Source organism: Orcinus orca, chromosome 18 (genome assembly GCF_937001465.1).
Source record: "Orcinus orca chromosome 18, mOrcOrc1.1, whole genome shotgun sequence".
NCBI lineage: Eukaryota > Metazoa > Chordata > Mammalia > Artiodactyla > Delphinidae > Orcinus > Orcinus orca.
Genome location: NC_064576.1, coordinates 22,490,953 through 22,514,700, shown reverse-complemented (window position 1 = coordinate 22,514,700; position 23,748 = coordinate 22,490,953).

The following is a 23,748-nucleotide window of genomic DNA, read 5'->3' as shown; positions in this document are numbered from 1 at the left end:
CCTGGACCTTAATGTAGAACACGGTCAATGAGAAGACTTGAAATTTTCACTACATGTTTTTAGGAACATCAACCTCTCAGTCAAACCGCAGACATCGTTTTTCTCATGGCTCACAAGGTTCTTTAAAAGAAGTAGTAGCTCTCAGGTTTTTTCCTTGGTTGCTGAAAAGCTTAACACATTTGTAAAGAAAATTAAATATTTTACTGCCTTACCATTATTTTTTTTAGAATTCTATATTTGTTGCCTAATTGAAATAGATCTAGATCTAGATATGGATATCAATATCCATATCTAGATCTAGATTAAAAATTTGCAAAAATGCCAAGTTTTAAATTATCACCTTATGGAGTTCCCAGCCTTCCAAGAATGTATGCACCCTCTATTTCCCTTGTGCTTTCCTCGTCAATTCGTAAGACTTTATATGTTTTATTTAAATACCAGTTACTCTGGCAGGGAAACTAGATATTTTTTGAGTTGGATAGAATGACAACAGCTTAATAATAGCAGTGAATATTTATTGAATATTTACTGTGAGTGAGATAAATGCTCTAATTTCTAGGTGATTGACATGCATTAGCTCACTTCCTTCAAAAAATAACAAAGAAATAGGTACTATTATCAACTTCCTGTTATAGATGGAAACCTAGAGTAAAAAGGTTGCTTTTCTTTTCTTTTTTTTAAAAATAAATTTATTTATTTTATTTATTTATTTTCGGCTGCATTGGGCCTTCATTGCTGTGCATGGGCTTTCTCTAGTGGCAAGCTGGGGCTACTCTTCGTTGCGGCGCGCGGGCTTCTCATTGCGGTGGCTTCTTTCTTTGTGGAGCACAGGCTCTAGGCACGCAGGCTTCAGTAGTTGTGGCACACAAGCTCAGTAGTTGTGGCTCACAGGCTCTAGAGCACAGGCTCAATAGTTGTGGCGCATGGGCTTAGTTGCTCCGCGGCATGTGGGATCTTCCCGGACCAGGGATTGAACCCGTGTCCCCTGCATTGGCAGGCAGATTCTCAACCACTGAGCCACCTGGGAAGCCCTGCTTTTCTTTGACATTGTTTTCTTTACTCTATTCATTTATCACTCCCCCAAATACTTTTTAATTTCCAAAGTTTTGTTGACATCTCTCATCTTCTGTTACTGTATCATTCACTCTGTAGTTGTCTTTAATTATTTGTCTTTATTCCAACTGCCACCATCATAGAAGAAGTTAAGTAGAGAGCAGAGGTAAATCCATGTATCCATCATGTTTAACCAGAAATCCACAAGGCATTTTCCACATGAGAAAAATGTACGTAATTTGTGTTTTATTTGATTGATGTCTAGCGTAATATTGATGTTAACAACACAAAGAAGAAGCCCGATGTGATAGTCCTGGTCTCCTAAGGAGCAGAGGTCAAGTGGGATTACACATTCAAGAGATATATTAAGAGAAAGGCTTGTGAGGCACAAGGAGGAAGGACCCTGGGACATCTGAGAGAGGTGCAACTGCATAATGCAGGTCTGACCCTTCTGAAGGAGAGAGGGAAGGATGGTTAAGTGGGAGAACCCTACACTGCCATGCAATCCTAAAAAATGTTTGGCAAGGCTGATGAAGATTTCTTGAGCCACAGTTGCCCTTCTGAGGGATTATTCATCCCTTAGGAGTGGGCATGATTAAGTATCACTGCTGTGTCAAGGTACTGGCTGGAAGCAGCCCATGAGAGGCATTTCCCTAGTGCAAACATCATGATGAATTTCAGAGTGCAGTAGCTGCAATCACAGTCCCTGCAGGTAGACGTCTCAGTGGTACATTTTCATTGTCACTACAGCCAGTAGTGATCAAGAATCTAGGTTAAATAAATATTCATTTTCTGTATATACAAATCATGCACATAACTCATGAATCAAATAAGATGATAGAAGATGGAAAAACTTAATGCTTTTCTATTTCCTTTAGTCGTGGCTTTACAAGGAGACAATGGATGTGAATTTTTTAAAAGGATTTTGTACCAAGCTCCTTAGGAACTAGAGGTAACAAAAGTCTTGCTTGCCATCAACAGATGAATGGATAAAGAAGATGTGGCATATTTATACAATGGAGTATTATTTAGCCATAAAAAGAATGAAATAATGCCATTTCCAGCAATATGGATGGACCTAGAGATTATCATACTAAGTGAGATAAGACAAATGGAGAAAGAGAAATATCATATGTTATTCTTTATATGTGGAATCTAAAAAAAAAAGATGATACAAATAAACTTATATACAAAACATAAACAGACTCACAGACATAGAAAACAAACTTATGGTTACCAAAGGGAAAGGGGGGATGATAAATTGGGAATTTGGGATTAACATATATACACTATTATATATAAAATAGATAACCAACAAGGACCTACTGTATAGCACAGGGAACTGTACTCAATAATTTGTAATAATCTATAAGGGAAACGGATCTGAAAAAAATAGATATACATGTACGTATAACTGAATCATTTTTCTGTACACCTGGAACTAACACAACATTGTAAATCAACTATACTCCAATACAAACTAATTAATTAATTAATTTTTTAAAAGTCTTGCTTCTAGCTGGCCTACTTCCTTAAGCCAAATATCTCCTAGATAAAGGAGGTTTTACGTCTACAAAAGGATGAAGATATTGATTAGACGGAGAAGTTTTGGGAAAGAGATGATGAAGATAAATGTATTCAGGCACCAAAACATTGCTGCATGATTTGGAGGGTTTGGATATAAAAATAAATTAGATTATTTTGAGAAAAATGGAAAAAATAAACTAGGATGGGAGACTGACAATTCAAACAACTTTTATTTTAATTTTATTTTTAAAAAATTTATAAGATCATCTTGGAAGAAAGATGGAAAAAACTAAGTTAGGGAACATTGGGTAAGAAATAGTATATTACATTAGGTAAGCGCTTTTGCAGTGAAGTGTATGGATCTTGTACTCAAACCATCCTCTAACCCTAATATTTTAAGGAGGCAGGTGTTAAAATAATTAGCAGTGTGTATAACCATTTAAAACTTGAAAAAAGAGAGATTAAAACCTAGAACATGCATACACATATTTGCTGGTCTTAAAGAGAAATTTTGCTATTTCCTCTACCTATTGGACTATAGATTATGATTTATCTTTGTATGGTAGCTTCTTTCTGACTCTGTAATATATGAAAGATTAAGTGTATTAAATATAGCCTACTGGCCTAATATGACTGTTGACAATTACCATGCCTTGTCTGATTTCCCAGTTACTCTGGATCAATGGAGAATATTTTCACTCTATTCTTTCCCATCACCCCTTGCCACTTAAAGTTTAGATAAACTAATTTCATAGCAAGTTTGCTTGTTTTTCCTTCTCCTTTCTACTTTCCTGAATTGTTCTTGTGTTCGTTTTTATTTTTCTTTCAACTGTTTGAAAATTCTAAATATTATTTTGTTTTTCTTACTGAATAACTTTCATTTCTTATCAGTTTTGATATATCCATCACTATCTGAACTCTTTCTGATTAAGAATGATTACTTAACATTCCTTTATCCCAGAGCAACTTCCATGTTGCATTTTGCATTATTAATTAATTCACTATTTTTTATTAAACTCTGTGCCAAGCTTTCTGATCAACAAATCAGACAAGGCCTCTGCCTTCATCTCATCTGGATTCTAATATGAAAAGAGAGACTATTTACATGCATCAAAATAAAGCATTGCAAATTGTTATGTCTAAGGAAAGAAATAACTAGTGAGGTGCGATAAAGTAAGTAGGGTCACCAAATTTAGATAAGTTTTCCTAAATGTATTTACTGAAGTGTTAAAATTTGTTTCTGGCACATTAGTTACCGTTGTCATATGAATTCTATTCTTAACTCCTGTTCTAAGCAAGTCATAAATCTGAGTTCTTCATGCTAGTTCTTTTATACTTATTTTGGTTTCACCTAGTATCTGCTTAATTAGGATGATTGGCACCATTAGGAAAAATAGATATCAACCGCCAAGGTTTGTTAACTATATTTAGCCTAAGGGATTACAACCTTTCCCATAGTGGTAAAGAACAATTCACCTTGCGTATATTTTGTCGTATCAATGAGCAATTCCTGAATGCAGGGAAAACGGCTGTCCCTGCACTGGTGGGCCCATTCCCACTGGTGTCTGTTGTCAGCTGAAGCTCTCATGTGTGCGTCCCAGCTGGGATGTGCTGTAGTGACTAAAATGACATTTGGCAGCAGTGCACTCTGAGGCCTAACTGTTTTGGAGAAACTAGGTTTAAATGTCTACCTATCTTGCTCCTTTGTGCCCAGCAGGAAATAGCAGTGTTATCTCTTCAGGTTTAACCAAAGATCAGTACTACAGTACTATTCTATCAGTACTAATAGAATAATATAATTATTCTATCAGATAATGATTGAAATAACCAAAAGCCTGCCACCATTTACAATGTTAAATCACCTGTCTACTATAAATACAAATCAATATGAGTAGTAAAGGGGAAATAGTATGAAAAACCCTAATCTGAAGTTTTTCCAAAGAGATTTTTTATTCCTCATAGGATAGAAATCTACTTTTTTTTTTTTTTTAATGCAACAATTGGTAGCAAAATATGGAAAGACCTGGGCTGGGAATTAAGGAACATGGTTCGGATCATTACTCTGCTATTGAGTAGCTGTGTAATAATGGGCAATTGACCTGAAGCTGGTTATTTATTTGTAAAATGTGGCTAAGAGTATCGACATCACAGAATTGTTTAAGGGTGAAATATTATAACGCATATGAGGGCATCCACCATGAGTTTCTCACATGGTAGGTTTAGTTGCCTTTTTTTTTTTTTTTCTGGATCTCTTATTAAATAGTTATATGGCTTTGGGTGAAGGAGTTGAACTTTCTGGGTCTCAGTTTTCCCATTTAAAATAAGAGAATGAGTTGAACCATTCTTTGACCTTTCTACTTTAGAATTCTGAATTGTGGTAAGGAAAAACTTCTGACAGAGTTGACTGTTAGTTAAGGGAACTGTTTCATGAAGTAGTCAATGCCCCATCTTGTCACTGTGTCTATGGAGGATGACGTCTATAGTAGGGTTCCATTTAGAGAAAAGTTTGTAAACTGGTAGACAGCAGTTGTATTGTATTGGGACTGCACAGCTATTTCTTTTTTTTAAAACGTAGGCAATAATTAATTCATGATTTCAAAATAAAAATAATGTTTTCTGGTTTCTCTTAAAAAAACTGTAGCACAGAAACTGCTTCTTTTATTAGATTGAATGGCAACATTCAGCTGAAGTAGGGTCATTTGCCCCTTTAGAGCAGACCTACTATAATTTTTCAGAAGTCCCATCAGTGTCTTCATTGTGTCTTCAAATCTCACTCTTTTATATGACCTGCCCAGATCCTACAGGCATTTGAATTTGTGTTTCCCAATCTAGAGGTTTAGGGAAAAGAACTAAAGAATTCTTCTGACTCCAAATTTCCATTCTTAAGGACTTTAAAAATACGGTTTGTGACAATAGAACCAAATGATTATTTATTTTGGGGCGGGATTGACATGACAAATGATTAATCATTATAAAACATTAGAGTTCTTAAAAAAACAACAGTGTGTGCTTATCTGTAACTTGATCATATTAAGATGATTTTATAAATTTTTTTCAGGGCATGGAGTATCAGCTGAGAGAACACTGACAACTGATATTTAAATAATCCAATTGAAACTGGGAAAGTTTTCTTCAAGTGTAGAACTTGAACATGCAAACATAAATTTCTTAACTGAAAGAAAACATACTGTATAGATTTTGAATTTCCACATATCCACAAATGTACTTCTCTACGTTTCCCAGCTGAAATTTTAGAAACAAAGCTAAATCATTTGACCTTCCACAGTAATGAAACTTTCTATATCCGGGACTTTCAAACTCTAGGAATTCTTTTTTGAATCTCCATTATAAGTCAGATGGCTAGTCATTCATATAGAAATGTTCTAAAAAGTTTATACTTTTTTTTTGTTGTTAAATTATACGTGGTATAGTTAATCAGTCTATTGAGATAAGGGATGCAAATACTGTATTTCTATGGGTTAATTCTTCTGGATGAAAGAATTTTTACCTTTTGAGCAAATTTCTAGTGGGAAGACATTTAATGACCAAAAAAAAAAAAAAACCAAAAGTATTTTAAAGAACAAGAATAATATGCAGGAAGGAGCTTCAAAATGGCGGAAGAGTAAGATGTGGAGTTCACCTCCGTCCCCACAAATACATCAGAAATACATCGACATGTGGAACACCACCTACAGAACACCTACTGAACGCTGGCAGAAGACCTCAGACCTCCCAAAAGGCAAGAAACTCCCCACATACCTGGGTAGGGGAAAAGAAAAAAGAAAAACCAGAGACAAAAGAATAGGGACGGGACCTGCACCAGTGGGAGGGAGCTGTGAAGGAGGAAAGGTTTCCACACACTAAGAAGCCCCTTCGTGGGCGGAGACTGCCGGTGGCGGAGGGGGGAATCTTTGGAGCTGCAGAGGAGAGCGCAGCAACAGGGGTGCAGAGGGCAAAGTGGAGAGATTCCCGCACAGAGGATCGGTGCCGACAAGCACTCACCAGCCCGAGACGTTTGTCTGCTCACCCGCCGGGGTGAGCGGGGGCTGGGAGCTGAGGTTCAGACTTCGGTTGGAGTGCAGGGAGAGGACTGGGGTTGGCAGCGTGAACACAGCCTGAAGGGGCTAGTGCGCCACGGCTAGCCTGGAGGGAGTCTGGGAAAAAGTCTGGAGCTGCCGAAGAGGCAAGAGACTTTTTCTTGCCTCTTTGTTTCCCAGTGCGCAAAGAGAGGGGATTAAGAGCGAGGCATAAAGAAGCTCCAGAGACGGACGCGAGCCGCAGCTATCAGCATGAACCCCAGAGATGGTCATGGGACGCTAAGGCTGCTGCTGCAGCCACCAAGAAGCCTGTGTGAGAGCACACATCACTCGCCACACCTCCCCTCCCGGGAGCCAGTGCAGCCCACCACTGCCAGGGTCCCGTGATCCAGGGACAACTTCCCCAGGAGAACACACGGCACGCCTCAGGTTTTGCAACATCATGCTGGCCTCTGCCGCCACAGGCTCGCCCTGCATTCTGTACTCCTCCCTCCCCCCTGCCTCACTGAGCCAGAGCCCCCGAATCAGCTGCTACTTTAACCCCGTCCTGTCTAAGCAAAGAACAGACGGCCTCCGGTGACTTACATGCAGAGGCAGGGCCAATCCAAAGCTGAACACCAGGAGCTGTGCAAACAAAGAAGAGAAAGGGAAACCTCTCCCAGCAGCCTCAGAAGCAGCAGATTAAAGCTTCACAATCAACTTGATGTACCCTGCATCTGTGGAATACATGAATAGACAACGAATCATCCCAAATTGAGGAGGTGGACTTTGGGAGCAATGATAAATATATATTTTTCCCTTTTTCTCTTTTTGTGAGTGTGTATGTATATGCTTCAGTGTGTGATTCTGTCTGTATAGCTTTGCTTTTACCATTTGTCCTAGGGTTCTGTCTGTCCGTTTTTTGTGTTTAGTATAGTTTTTAGCACTTGTTATCATTGGTGGATATGTTTATTGGTTTGGTTGATCTCTTCTTTCTTTCTTTCTTGTTTTTATTACTTAAAATTTTTTTTAATAATTATTTTTTACTTTAATAACTTTATTTTATTTTATCTACATCTTTCTTTCTCTTTTTTTTCCCCTCCCTTTTATTCTGAGCCGTGTGGATGATAGGCTCTTGGTGCTACAGATAGGCTTCAGGGCTGTGCCTCTGAGGTGGGAGAGCCAAGTTCAGGACACTGGTCCACAAGAGACCTCCCAGCTCCATGTAATATCAAATGGCGAAAATCTCCCAGAGAACTCCGTCTCAATGCCAAGACCCAGCTCCACTCAATTACCACCAAGCCACAGTGCTGGACACCCTATGCCAAACAACTATCAAGACAGGAACACAACCCCATCCATTAGCAAAGAGGCTGCCTAAAATCATAATAAGGCCACAGACACCCCAAAACAAACCACCAGATGTGGAACTGCCCACCAGAAAGACAATATCCAGCCTCACCTACCAGAACACAGGCACTAGTCCCCTCCACCAGGAAGCCTACACAACCCACTGAACCAACCATAGCCACTGGGGACAGACACCAAAAACAATGAGAACTAAGAACATGCAGCTTGTGAAAAGTAGACCACAAACAGAGTAAGTTAAGCAAAATGAGAAGACAGAGAAACACACAGCAGATGAAGGAGCAAGGCAAAAACCCACCAGACCTAACAAATGAAGAGGAAATAGGCAGTCTACCTGAAAAAGAATTCATAATAATGATAGGAAAGATGACCCAAAATCTTGGAAATAGAATGGAGAAAATACAAGAAACGTTTAACAAGGACCTAGAAGATCTAAAGAGCAAACAGTGATGAACAACACAATAAATGAAATTAAAAACTCTCTAGAAGGGATCAATAGCAGAATAACTGAGGCAGAAGAACGGATAAGTGACCTGGAAAATAAAATAGTGGAAATAACTACTACATAGCAGAAAAAAGAATGAAAAGAATTAAGGACAGTCTCAGAGACGTCTGGGACATTAAACGCACCAACATTCAAATTATAGGGGTCCCAGATGAAGAAGAGAAAAAGAAAGGGACTGAGAAAATATTTGAAGAGATTATAGTTGAAAATTTCCCTAATATGGGAAAGGAAATAGTTAATCAAGTCCAGGAAGCACAGAGAGTCCCATACAGAATAAATCCAAGGAGATACATGCTAAGACACATATTAATCAAACTATCAAAAATTAAATACAAAGAAACAATATTAAAACCAGCAGGGGAAAACTACAAATAACATACAAGCAAATCCCCATAAGGATAACAGCTGATCTTTCAGCAGAAACTCTGCAAGCCAGAAGGCAGTGGCAGGACATATTTAAAGCGATGAAGGAGCAAAACCTAAAACGAAAGTTACTCTACCCAGCAAGGATCTCATTCAGATTTGATGGAGAAATTAAAACCTTTAGAGACAATCAAAAGCTAAGAGAATTCAGCACCACCAAACCAGCTTTACAACAAATGCTAAAGGAACTTCACTAGACAGGAAACACAAGAGAAGGAAAAGACCTACAATAACAAACACAAAACAATTAAGAAAGTGGGAATAGGAACATACATATTGATAATTACCTTAAATGTAAACAGATTAAATGCTCCAACCAAAAGACATAGACTGGCTGAATGGATACAAAAACAAGACCCATATATATGCTGTCTCCAAGAGACCCACTTCAAACCTAGGGACACATAGGGACTGAAAGTGAGGGGATGGAAAAAGATATTCCATGCAAATGCAAATCAAAAGAAAGCTGGAGTAGCAATTCTCATATCAGACAAAATAGACTTTAAAACGAAGACTATTAGAAGAGACAAAGAAGGACACTACATAATGATCAAGGGATCAACCCAAGAAGAAGATATAACAATTGTAAATATTTATGCACCCAACATAGGAGCACCTCAATACATAAGGCAAATACTAACAGCCATAAAAGGGGAAATTCACAGTAACACAATCATACTAGGGGATTTTAACACTTTCATCAATGGACAGATCATCCAAAATGAAAATAAATAAGGAAACACAAGCTTTAAATGATACATTAAACAAGATGGACTTAATTGATATTTATAGGACACTTCATCCAAAAACAAAAAAAATACACCTTCTTCTCAAGTGCTCATGGAACATTCTCCAGGATAGATCATATCTTGGGTCACAAATCAAGCCTTGGTAAATTTAAGAAAATTGAAATCACATCAAGTATCTTTTCGGACCACAATGCCATGAGACTAGATATCAAATACAGGAAAAAAATCAGAAAAAATACAAACACATGGAGGCTAAACAATACACTACTTAATAACCAAGAGATCACTGAAGAAATCAAAGAGGAAATAAAAAAATACCTAGAAAAAAATGACAATGAAAACATGACAACCCAAAACCTATGGGATGCAGCAAAAGCAGGTCTAAGAGGGAACATTATAACAATACAATCCTACTTTAAGAAACAAGAAACCTCTCGAATAAACAACCTAACCTTACACCTAAAGCAATTAGAGGAAGAAGAACAAAAAAACCCCAAAGTTAGCAGAAGGAAAGATATCATAAACATCATATCACAATAGATGAAAAAGAAATGAAGGAAACGACAGCAAAGATCAATAAAACTAAAAGCTGGTTCTTTGAGAAGATAAAGAAAACTGATAAACCCTTAGCCAGACTCATCAGGAAAAAAAGGGAAAAGACTCAAATCAATAGAATCAGAAATGAAAAAGCAGAAGTAACAACTGACACTGCAGAAATACAAAGGATTATGAGAGATTACTACAAGCAACTCTATGCCAATAAAATGGACAACCTGGAAGAAATGGACAAATTCTTAGAAATGCACAGACTTCCAAGACTGAACCAGGAAGAAATAGAAAATATGAACATACCAATCACAAGCACTGAAATTGAAACTGTGATTAAAAATCTTTCAACAAACAAAAGCCCAGGACCAGATGGCTGAACAGGCGAATTCTACCAATCATTTAAAAAAGAGCTAACACCTATCCTTCTCAAACTTCCAAAATATAGCAGAGGGAGGAACACTCCCAAACTCATTCTACAAGTCCACCATCACCCTTATAACAAAACAAGACAAAGATGTCACAAAGAAAGAAAACTACAGGCCAATATCACTGATGAACATAGATACAAAAATCCTCCATAAAATACTAGCAAACAGAATCCAACAGCACATTAAAAGGATCATACACCATGATCAAGTGGGGTTTATCCCAGGAATGCAAGGATTCTTCAATATATGCAAATCAATCAATGTGATACACCGTATTAACAAATTGAAGGAGAAAAACCATATGATCATCCCAATAGATGCAGAGATGGGCTTCCCTGGTGGCGCAGAGGTTGGGAGTCCACCTGCTGATGCAGGAGACACGGGTTCGTGCCCCGGTCTGGGAGGATCCCACGTGCCGCGGAGTGGCTGGGCCCATGAGCCATGGCCACTGGTCCTGCGCGTCCGGAGCCTGTGCTCCACAGCGGGAGAGGCCGCGGCGGTGGAGGCCCGCGTATCGCAAAAAAAAAAGAAAAATAGATGCATAGAAAGCTTTCAACAAAATTCAACACCATTTATGATAAAAACCCTCCAGAAAGTAGGCATAGAGGGAAATTTCCTCAACATAATAAAGGCCATATATGACAAACCCACAGCCAACATTGTCCTCAATGGTGAAAAACTGAAAGCATTTCCACTAAGATCAGGAACAAAACAAAGTTACCCACTCCCACCACTAGTATTCAACATAGTTTTGGAAGTTTTAGCCACAGCAATCAGAGAAAAAAAAGGAATCCAAAACAGAAAAGAAGAAGTAAACCTGTCACTGTTTGCAGATGACTTGATACTATACATAGAGAATCCTAAAGATGCTACCAGAAAACTACTAGAGCTAATCAATGAATTTGGTAAAGTAGCAGAATACAAAATTAATGCACAGAAATCTCTTGCATTCCTATACACTAATGATGAAAAATCTGAAAGTGAATTTAAGAAAACATTCCCATTTACCATTGCAACAAAAAGAATAAAATATCTAGGAATAAACTTACCTAAGGAGAAAAAGGACCTGTATGCAGAAAACTATAAGACACTGATAAAAGAAATTAAAGATGATACAAACAGATGGAGAGATATACCATGTTCTTGGATTGGAAGAATCAACATTGTGAAAATGACTATACTCCAAAGCAATCTACAGATTCAATGCAATCACTATTGAACTACCAATGTCATTTTTCACAGAAGTAGACAAAAAATTTCACAGAAACACAAAAGACCCCGAATAGCCAAAGCAATCTTGAGAACGAAAAACGGAGCTGGAGGAATCAGGCTCCCTGACTTCAGACTATACTACAAAGCTGCAGTAATCAAGACAGTATGGTACGGGCACAAAAACAGAAATATAGATCAATGGAACAGGACAGAAAGCCCAGAGATAAACCCATGCACATATGCTCACCTTATCTTTGATAAAGGAGGCAAGAATATAGAGTGGAGAAAAGACAGCCTCTTCCATAAGTGGTGCTGGGAAAACTGGACAGCTACAGGTAAAAGAATGATATTAGAACACTCCCTAACACCATACACAAAAATAAACTCAAAACGGTTTAAAGACCTAAATGTAAGACCAGACACTATCAAACTCTTAGAAGAAAACATAGGCAGAACACTCTATGACATAAATCACAGCAAGATCCTTTTTGACCCACCTCCTAGAGAAGTGGAAATAAAAACAAAAATGAACAAATGGGACCTAATGAAACTTCAAAGCTTTTGCACAGCAAAGGAAACCATAAACAGGACCAAAAGACAACCCTCAGAATGGGAGAAAATATTTGCAAATGAAGCAACTGACAAAGGATTAATCTCAAAAATTTACAAGCAGCTCATGCAGCTCAATACCAAAAAAACAAACAACCCAATCCAAAAATGGGCAGAAGACCTAAACAGACATTTCTCCAAAGAAGATATACAGATTGCCAACAAACACATGAAAGGATGCTCAACATCACTAATCATTAGAGAAATGCAAATCAAAACTACAATGTGGTATCACCTCACACCGGTTAGAATGGCCATCATCAAAAAATCTACAAACAATAAAGGCTGGAGAGGGTGTGGAGAAAAGGAAACCCTCTTGCACTGTTGGTGGGAATGGAAATTGATACAGCCACTATGGAGAACCGTATGGAGGTTCCTTAAAAAACTACAAATAGAACTACCATACGACCCAGCAATCCTACTACTGGGCATGTACTCTGAGATAACCATAACTCAAAAAAGAGTCATGTACCAAAATGTTCATTGCAGCTCTATTTACAATAGCCAGGACATGGAAGCAACCCAAGTGTCCACTGACAGAGGAATGGATAAAGAAGATGTGGCACATATATACAATGGAATATTACTCAGCCATAAAAAGAAACAAAATTGAGCTATGTGTAATGAGGTGGATAGACCTAGAGTCTGTTATACAGAGTGAAGTAAGTCAGAAGGAGAAAGACAAATACCGTATGCTAACACATATATATGGAATTTAAGGGGAAAAAATGTCATGAAGAACCTAGGGGTAAGACAGGAATAAAGACACAGACCTACTAGAGAATGGACTTGAGGATACGGGGAGTGGGAAGGGTAAGCTGGGACGGAGTGAGAGAGTGGCATGGACATATATACACTACCAAACGTAAAATAGATAGCTAATGGGAAGCAGCTGCATGGCACAGGGAGATCAGCTAGGTGCTTTGTGATCACCTAGAGGGGTGGGATAGGGAGGGTGGGAGGGAGGGAGACGCAAAAGGGAAGAGATATGGGGACATACGTATATGCATAACTGATTCACTTTGTTATAAAGCAGAAAATAACACACCATTGTAAAGCAATTATACTCCAACAAACATGTTTTAAAAAAAGAATAATATGCAGTAAATACTAAGAAGTCCAGTAGATCAGTAAACATATGTAAAAGAAAATTATCCAGCTACTTTCAAGTTTTACCAGTTTTCCCAAATTTATCGGACTATCTCCTATTCACTATTTCATTTCATTAAACTTCATTTCCATATTTATTTAGAGAATTATTCAAGAGCTATAGTTGCTGAGAAAGTAGTCAGGTATTTAGCAATCACCAGGAATCTTTTCTGATTCACCTGCATATTGTAACACTGTGGGATTTTTCTCCTCAACTAATTACAGTGCACTTTCGATGATTCAACCACCAATTCCACAGGTACAGCTGAACTCTTTGAAGTTACAGTTGCTGAGTTTTAAGCTGCACTACAGGTTGTACAGCTTGATTTTCTGATTAGGTTGCCAGCTTTAATAATTGAGCTCTAAATGCAGTACAATTTATTAATCAGGCCTTCGTCATTATTGAGAACAGTTGAATGTTTAACTCTAGATTTTTTTCATTTCCCAATCCCATTGCCTCACATTTTAAGCTCAATATAAATTTTAGAAGAAATTTTAAGTGCCAAATTCATGATATGACTCATATTGACAACTTTGTAAAATAGAATTATTTTTAATTATAAATGTAATATATAAATAAAATTACTTTGCAAAATGAGAATAAAATTATTCTATCATTATAAAATAAACAGGAATTTGTTTAACTATATCTTTGCAATATTTAAAATTTTCTATTTTCTCACCCCCAAAATACATTTCTATAATTCTCTATAGATCATATAATGTATCTTGGCGATGGAAATTAAAATGTAATTCATATATATATGTATACATATATACACATTTATGTCTGTATATATCTATACACACATATGTGTGAATGTGAATACATATATATAAAATATTGATTTGTGACCTATACTCAGTTATGAAATTGGAAAATATTATAGCAAAGTATTTTTCCAAAAAAAAAAAGAAAGAAATCTGACTCATCCAATATTATACTCAATTTTGTTACTCATATATTATTTTCCTGACAAGATTGCTCAGGGTACAAAGATTCAGTCGTGCATAACAAAAATGTTCCAGAGATCTGCCATACAACATTGTCCTTATACTTAAGAGTACTGTACTGAGCACAGTACAAACTGTGCTGTACAAACCTATTAAGAGTAAAGAACTCATGTTACATGTTTTTTTGTTTGCTTGTTTGTTTTTTGCGGTACGCGGGCCTCTCACTGCTGTGGCCTCTCCCATTGCGGGGCACAGGCTCCGGACGCGCAGGCTCAGTGGCCATGGCTCACGGGCCCAGCCACCCTGCGGCATGTGGGATCCTCCCGGACGGGGGCACGAACCCACATCCCCTGCATCAGCAGGCGGACTCTCAACCACTGCGCCACCAGGGAAGCCCCATGTTACATGTTTTTTGCCACAATAAAATATATAACATTAAAGTTAAACAAGAAGAATAAACAACACCTAATTATAGCTATATTACAGTGGAGATAGTCAAACTCTCATTCACTTAGGTAATACTTTGGGGCATTTACCATGTACCAGCGATGTTCACACTGGCAAGAGTTATATAGACAAAGAGAATAACAATCACATGAAAGTTTTATAAATGTCATGATCATAAATGCACACACTGCTTCAGGAACAGGGGTGTAAAGCAGGTTGAGAATTGACTGGAAGTCTTTCTAGGGGTAAAGGGACATAAATGAAAGAATGATTGGAGTTTACAAAGGACCTTCCAAATAAAGGAAACAGCATGTGGGAAGGCAAGAACTCCAAGGACCGTGGCAAATATGGCAACATCATGCTGCAGGCAAATCATTGCTTCCCTTAATTTTCTTAAGTTATACACTGACTCCTGAGAACATAGTAGGTTCTATTCCTCATTCTTAATGCACAGTTCCTCACTAAAAGTGTATTTTTATATTATGACATAAATCAATTGACTAGGAAATATATTCCTTAAAATATAAGATACCTTAAAATAATAGAGTGCTTCACGATTTTCAAAAAGCCTAACTTTGTTCTATTTCATGCCCCTTACAGAAATTGACTGAGATGTGATAGGCAAGTATTATCTTAATTTCAGAAATAGACACGGAGGTAAATAATGTGTTCAACCACACAAACCTAGTAAGTGACAGACATTTGAATCTTTAAAAAGCCTTTTTTAGTCTAGGGCATAAATGGTGGAATAGAAACCAGAGGATTTGAATCTGGATGGTTCCAGATTATAGTCCAAGCTCCACTACTTACATGGTGTGTAGGTTTCAGCGACTTTATTTAAACATCTTCGAGTTTGTTATCTTATCTGTGAAATGATGTCAGCTGCTGAGAGAATTAAGAAAAAAAATATTTTTGATAACTTGGCACATAGTAGAGAGCAAATTAATAGAATTTCTATCCTTCCAAGTCATTTGTTCATAGCAATTACATTAATAAAAATCTCAGTTAAATTGTACTATACAAAAGAGTTAAAGTATTAGAATGTATATCTCCATTATATTAATATTAATCACAAAAGATGTATTGCCAATGAGGTTTTGATTTTTTTTATCTTGAAGCAATCAAGCACTCTTCACAAAAACACCAGAAAATCAAAACAACAGTTTTATTTTAAAGTGACCAATAATGTCATTCAAAGACAACAGAGCAAAATTTCATGTTAATAACAGATTAAGAGAAAAGTAACAAGTAAAATCTTCATGGCTGGGTTAATTTTAAGTCATGTGCTTTAAATCTCCTTAATAGAAGTAACTACTTAAACACTTTTTTTTTACTTAACAACATATACACTTGCACAATATTCAGCGCAATCAGTGTATATGCAAATTTAACTACTAATATATTCATTTCAATCAGTAAAATATGCAATAACCTAACAGTTGAAGTATTCAGCTTAGGTAGTAAACAGTATGCAGCTGGTTCTATAAAAACAAAATATGACGATGACATAAAGGAAATCTACAAAATGTTTAGATCTCTAAACTGCTGTCCAAATTTTCATCAGCTGTATTATTTGATAAATATGTTAATCAGTAGCAAATCAGAGCAATTAACCGTTTGTTGGTTTTTCTACTTTCAATTTTAGTGACTTAGCCTTTATCAAATGAAGCAATGTACATTTGTAAAATCAAAGACAATAACAAAAAAGGAAAAGAAAAAAATAATAAAACACTCTAAAATGTTGAATGTCAGGATATATTTCTCTTTCACATGTATAATCTTTTTGGGCACCAAACCTAATGCCTGTGAATAACGGTCATAAAACAGTTATTGGCTTTTCATAGCTCCCCTTCTCTGGGTAAAACCATGTAAATTTTGGTTGTTAACATCTGGCATGTAAAATAAATCATTTTAATATTTTCAGAGTTTATAAGACTTAAAACTAGATCATTTATTTAACCCAAGTTTATAAAAATTATAAATCTAGAGATTGAATTTGTAATATATAGTTATAAAACCTTACCTGGCAATAAGCTGTCACAGGGGGAGAAATCCTTTAACCTGGTGTACTTAGATAAGAAATCTATTTACTACTCCTTCTGGCTTAAATACTTTATTTGAGTAAAAGACTTTATTGTTTTTTTTTTAAATTTGTAAATATAGATGTCCCAGTTTGACTTTAAATACTACCTATTACTTTATATTAATTCATGAAATAACTGCATATCAATCTATTGGAAGTTTTCTCCTTTCTATCTTATCTTAGCCATCTAAGCAGTTATTGGACATTGTCTATCTCTTGGAAAGCCTGACTGTGATAGATGAAGACTGTGGACTATCACACTCCAATGCCAGGCTCTTAGAGGGAAGAAAGAAGAAAGGTAAGAACTATATTTCATACTGTTTTTGTAATCAAACTGTGGATATTTAGGAGGATGAGCTATTTAGGCTTTGTCAATCACATGCACTCTCATGAAACTTGGATTCATTATAAGTTATGCACTGAGAGGCACAGGGAGTGGAAAATCTATTTTGCTGTTATGGATTATGGCGGAGGTGATCTTGTTTAGAAGCCAGGAGCTAGATAGCAGCTTCTTGATTTTTGGAGAGGCATAGGATTTGGAAATAGTGTTTATGGTGACAAATTTAGTATTCTGCCCGATCTTGGCAAAGGCAGCAACTCCTTCTATGGCTGAGTCCTATGGGTTATTCGGGGATTTGTTCTTAGAGCAACAGACAATTGTCTCTTGATTCAACCCTCCAGGTCACTCTAGGCTTGTGGTTTAACCATGAATTCCCTTTTATTTAAATGAGCCAGAGTAAATTTGGCTATCTTAAATAGAAAACACCAGTAAAGAGTAATTACTAGAGAGAAGTCGTGTTGCATGTGAATCTAAGCAAAGTGTAGTCCTGTCCTAGTAGTACTGATATCAGCTGGGAGTTTGTTAGAAATGCCAGATCTCAAGCCCCACACCAGACCTTCTGATTCAGAACCTGGGTTTTAACAGGCTCCCCAGATGGTCTGTATGCACATTAAAAAGGTTAAAGTTGCAATCTAAAAAATAAGTGAGTAAACAAACAAACATAAATGTAAAAAAAAGGAATATTTTGATTTGCTGGAGGTAAGGAAAAAGTGGGTGGCAAGGGCTCAGATACTGATGGCTGGAAAATATGGGACGCACAATATGAGGTGGGTGGCAAAAGAGTCAAATTGTTTCCTGCTGTAAGTTGGAAGGCAGACCACATGCTTAGGCTGGTGAAATAGAAGAAAAAATTAATAATATTGGTATATTTAGGTTGTTTCCTGCAGCTTTCAGAAACATTCCAAAGAAATGGATATTTCAAAAAACTAGAGGTATTTTGTCTTAAGCAGAGATGGAAAAGTATATGGCTACAAAAAAGCCTGAGGATACAACCTAAGTTGCCCAAAAGTTACATGATTTGGAGCATTCTAAGGCTTAGAAGCCAATTGGAGCTATACTCCTGAAACTGAGCAGGCCCATGTAGGGCCCTCTCCAGTGACAGACCCCTCTGTGTCCCCGCTTGTTGATTGGGAAAAGAGGCTATGGAAATACACTGTGACCTCCCTACCAGTGAATGCTTGAAGAAGTAAAGAAGGCAGAAACAAAGACAGGACAGCCAGGCAGGAGAATAACCATAACTTAAACAATATATCAGTCACAGGGACTCCCAGTTTTGTTTCAAAGGTAAAGATAAGTCTGACATACATCCCTAAGTTGTTTTACAGACACCAAAACCCCACCACCAGGTGGAGGAAGTTGACTGCATGCTGACCATCAGCAGGTAGCCCTCAGACAATTGATGCGGAGGGCTACCTGAAACCAGAAAATTGATGCTATTGACTCCTGAAATGCCACCCTGTTCCCTCACCACCAACCAATCAGAAGGATGTCCAAGAGTTGATCCTGAACCCCATGACCCCTTCCCTCACACTGCCTTTAAAAACCCTTCCCCGAAAGCCGTCATGGAGTTCAGTCTTCTGAGCATGAGCTGCCTGTTCTCCTTGCTGTGCCCTGAGACAAATGCCATACTTACCTTCACCAACCTGGTATCGGTAGATTGGCTTTGTCGCATGGCAGGGTGAGTGGACTCTGGTTCGGTGTGGTAAAACTCCAAAGTACTGAAGCAGGAGTGAAAAGTGGCTACAGAAGTACACCCAGTAGAGATTAAGACCATAAGCTTAATTTTATTTTGCTTTTGGGCTTGTGCTTGCTCTTCGTTAAATGTTTGCTGGAAGACAATGGAATCTAGCACCCAGACTCAATCTGATTAAGCGTGCTGTCTTCTTGCCCAGGCCTTCTGAGAGTTGTCATTGAAGACAGAGAGGGTGAGCAGCACACAGAGACAGCATTTAAAAGACGGGAGCATTTAAGAGTCCAGTCTTTGCAACAGGTGTGGTAGTTTTCCCATGGAATTGATTCAAGATAGTAGAGAGGAACTCTTTTTGTGCTTTTGAGGCAGTGAGGTGATTATATTGCCAAAGGAACTTGTATGGAGTTTGCACAACTCACAAAGCAATCTCTCCACTGCCCAAAGCTGTATCTCCAGAATCATGTACTTCCCAAAGTCCACCTCATGTTACATTATCCTATGTTGTATTTTCTTTTGTTATGGACGTATCTGAAACCTAACTATATCATACAATTCTTAAGTAAAGGATTCAAGACACACTCATCTTGATGATTGTCCTGAGCATACAAAGATAATTTTGCAATAAATATTACATGTACAAATTTTCCAAAGAAATAGAGAAGATGCTGATAAATTTTCCCACAGAAAGAATAATGAAAATGAGGTTGATCTGGAATAAAGACAGTTTCATTCATTCAAGAACATCTAATGAATTGCTACCATGGCCAAAGATTCTACTAGGTGGTCAGAATAACAAAATTCTCATTTCAAGAAGTGTTCAATTGATTGGTCTAGGACAGATATTAAAATAAATATTTTATAAATAATGTTAGAAAATTCACAAAGCAAATAGGAGTGAGTGACTACTTCCTCTTGAGGCCGAGGATGAGGCAAGGAATGTTTCTCAGGTGACAGAACTTGAGCTGAATGTTGAACTTTAAGTAGATGTGTACAAGGAGGAAAAATGGGGAAATCACAGTCTGGGTAGTGGGAAAGCATGAACAAAGACTGCAGGTCATGAAACTATATCATGAGCTAAGTAGTCAGTGAGACTGGACCATGTTGTTCTGGGGGTCAAGACATGGGCAAGAGTGATGTTCTGGGATTAGAAATGGTGGAATTTGAATGCCTTGTAAAAATGTTTTGACTTTATCCTCAAGGCAATAGGGAGAAACACAAAATTTTAAGAAATGAAGTGGTATTTTTATAAATATTATTTTAATAAAAGTGTGAAGAATAGAGTGAAATAGTGTCCTATTTAGCAGAGAGAAAGCGATTAGAAGATAATAATAATAAAATAAAATAAAATAAACAAGACCTAAGGACCCTCTTCTACCCCAAAACAGCAGGTATGAAAAGGAGGGGACATGTTCTAGAGTGGCTAAGAAGGTTAAATATCATGACTTGTTCATAAAGTGGATTTGGAAATACAGAGAAAAGCAGGTATCTAAGATACCTCAGTGTCTGGTTGACTGTGGGTGGGTAATAGTGTCTTTTATTTAGTCTACTGAGAAGGATCAGGTTTACTTAAGGTAAGTTGCATTTGAAGTACATAAAAGGCATAATGGAAATAGTTTGGACTTCAGAAACAGGGCTTGTATTCTGCTCTGGCTCTCACTAAATGGGAGCCCTAAGCAACTTAGTTTCAGCTCATATTTTACATCTGTGTAAAACAGATGTGATAAAAAATTGTGAGAATTGTACACACATGGTCCTTTACAAGTGACAGGTGATGAGGAAAACTATCACCGTCACCTTAAAGTGATATTCACGACACTTTAAAATACTTATTTGGATTTAGAAATGATTTCTGTGTTAGGTGGCATTTTGTAGCTTAGAAAAGATAACATCTTTGGGATCTGGAAATCTTAACTTCACTGCTACATATCCAAAGGTGATCAGTGCTCAGCCACTTGTGAACATGAACGCAATAAAAATATGACTAAGTCATTAGAAGTGCCCTTAAAATAGCTCACCATTCTGTACAAGGAAAATAGAACTGACCTCAGCATCTTTTATTTTAACAAGTTTTAAAAGGAAAGAAAGCAGACAGCTATTCATCACTTTCTCTGGTGATTTATTTCTAGATTATCCAAATCTTCCCAAATTTGCCACTATGTTTTTTTGGTTTACTCCAATAATCGATTCAATTTGAGGTCCAAATCAGTTATTGGGGCAGTTGTGTTACACCTGCTTTTCAGATACACTTAAGTATTAACAATGTACTTGGCAATTACATTAGGAATATATATCTCATTTTCAAGACAACATTGTACAGACCATACAAAAACACTTTCTGTATAAGGTTCATATTTAAAGCCAAAATGTTAAATGCCAGTGGGAAATTAATAAAATAAATGTATCAATTTATTTATCCAAAGAGCTGTATTTTCATAGGCCAGGTGGATTGAAGAAAGGTACAATCCAAAAGTGTAAGAGAGAGAACTCTTCCATCAGGAGATTTAAGTTTGGATGAATTTTCAATGGCATTTTAGCACTATCCCAGCACCATACAATTACTGCAAATTTTCTTCTCTCTCTTATCATCTATACCCAAGGAGATTGCACCCTCTTTAGTGGCTTTTCTATTTGCAGATGATTCACAAAGCTGTGTTTCCAGACCAGACTGCTCCCGTGAGCTGCAGACATGCAGACGATTGTAACTAGTTACCTCTACAGCTGTATGTATGTCTAGGCACTTATCTATCCTCTAACCTGCATCTCCTAGATCACTCAGGTGGTATGTGGTACAACCTGTTTTCACCCACCAGAAACTTGGGGGTCCATCTTAGAATATTCCTCCTCTGTATAGGGGAATCATCACTTGTTGACCACGTAGTTTTGGCTCTATTTCTACACCATTTAAAAAACATTTTTCATCCTTTCTATTTACCACTTTCATTGGAAAATTCCAGGTCCTTGTCTCTTACTCAGCCAAGTTTTTTTCCTGCCTCTATTGTCAGTCTTCCTTCATTCACCTCTCTGGAAATGTGTCTTCTACACTAAAGGCATACATTTTTGAAAAGATAAATATTTATTATGTTATCTCCTACTTAAAAACACACCGAAGGCCCATAAATGCCTATAAGGATAGAGTCTTCAGTATATCCTATAGGAATTCCCTGATCTAGCTCCTCCCTGTGTCTGCAGCTGCATATCTTGCCAAATGTCCATCCAATTTTGCTATTCCCAACTACATAAAGTTCCCCAATCACTTCAGATTCTGTCAAATCTTGTGATTTTTCTTACCTCTAAAATTTTCCTGATATCCTAACTCCTTACCCAGGTCCCTTCAGTAGAACTTCCCATTCCCTCACCTGTACCTCTCCTATATCCCACACAACCTTTTCCATAACAACATGTTGTACCATTATTTGCTAGTATACTTAACTTGCCCCATGAGGTTGAATACCCTTATGTTAATATGCTGATAAATGCACTCAGGTCCCAGCATCTACTGGTAATAATAATTACATCATTCAATGACACTTATTGACTACCTACAATGCATCAGGAAATGTTGAAGAACTGTGACTATATTAACTCATCACTCTGTTACACATAATTTATGAGACAAGAGGCTGAATAAATTGCTTCAGTTCCCTCATTGAATGAGTATCTGTGCCAGAATTTGAACTGAGTCCTACTGTCTCCAGAACCTGTAACTGTCTTTCTTGCTAAGATCTATTAAATGATTGACTAGATGACTAAATATATAAACACTCATGATTTTGTGTGAGAGTTGATGGTTTTACTTTTACTTAAGGTACATTCAGGAAGCAGTGAATTGTCAGAAGTTCTAGATTATTGTGATAATTGAGTTAATTCCTATGAATTACTTAGAACATGTACACAGCATGTAAGCAGTAAATGTGTTCTGCTATCACATCTGTTTTTTGAGACTTACCTATAAGCTGGGTACTTTAATGTCCACTTTACATAGATTTTCTATTTTCATCCTTTCAGCAACTTTGAAAGTTGACATTATTTTCTCCTATTCATCAGAGAGGAGACAGAAGATTAGAACTTAAGTAGTCATCAAATGTCACACACATGGTAAGTGTTAGAAGCAAGATTTTAACATAGTTCTAGCCATCCCTAAAACTTATGTTTCCTGTAGTTCAGATATCTAGTAAAACTTTTGATTAGATGGTAATATATATGTCTATTTCTTGTTCAAACTTTCTTGATATGGCCTTTGCTGTATCATTTAACTTTGAGACAAATCCTACCACTTTATTTATTGACTACTGTTTTATATGCTTCAAGGCAAATAATTGTCAAATATATCAATATTTATCATAAAATAATTAATACAATCTTTCCCTTTAAAATAATTTCTTTTCTTCATGTGTGACAATAACTGTTAAGGTACATTTCCAAGTAGAAAAAATAACTTGAAAAACAATCTGTTTGAGAGAGTGAGGCCTGTTTGCATAATTTGATTTTTCTGTTAACTAGATTATCTTAGAAATATTATTTTAAAACTCTGAAAGCTTATTAAACTGAACACGTAGAACTCCAGTTTCTATTTCCAGACTTAGATACCCCTCAACTGCTGTCATCATGCTGTTAATTGAATGTTTGTGTGAAGATTATAGCGTTTT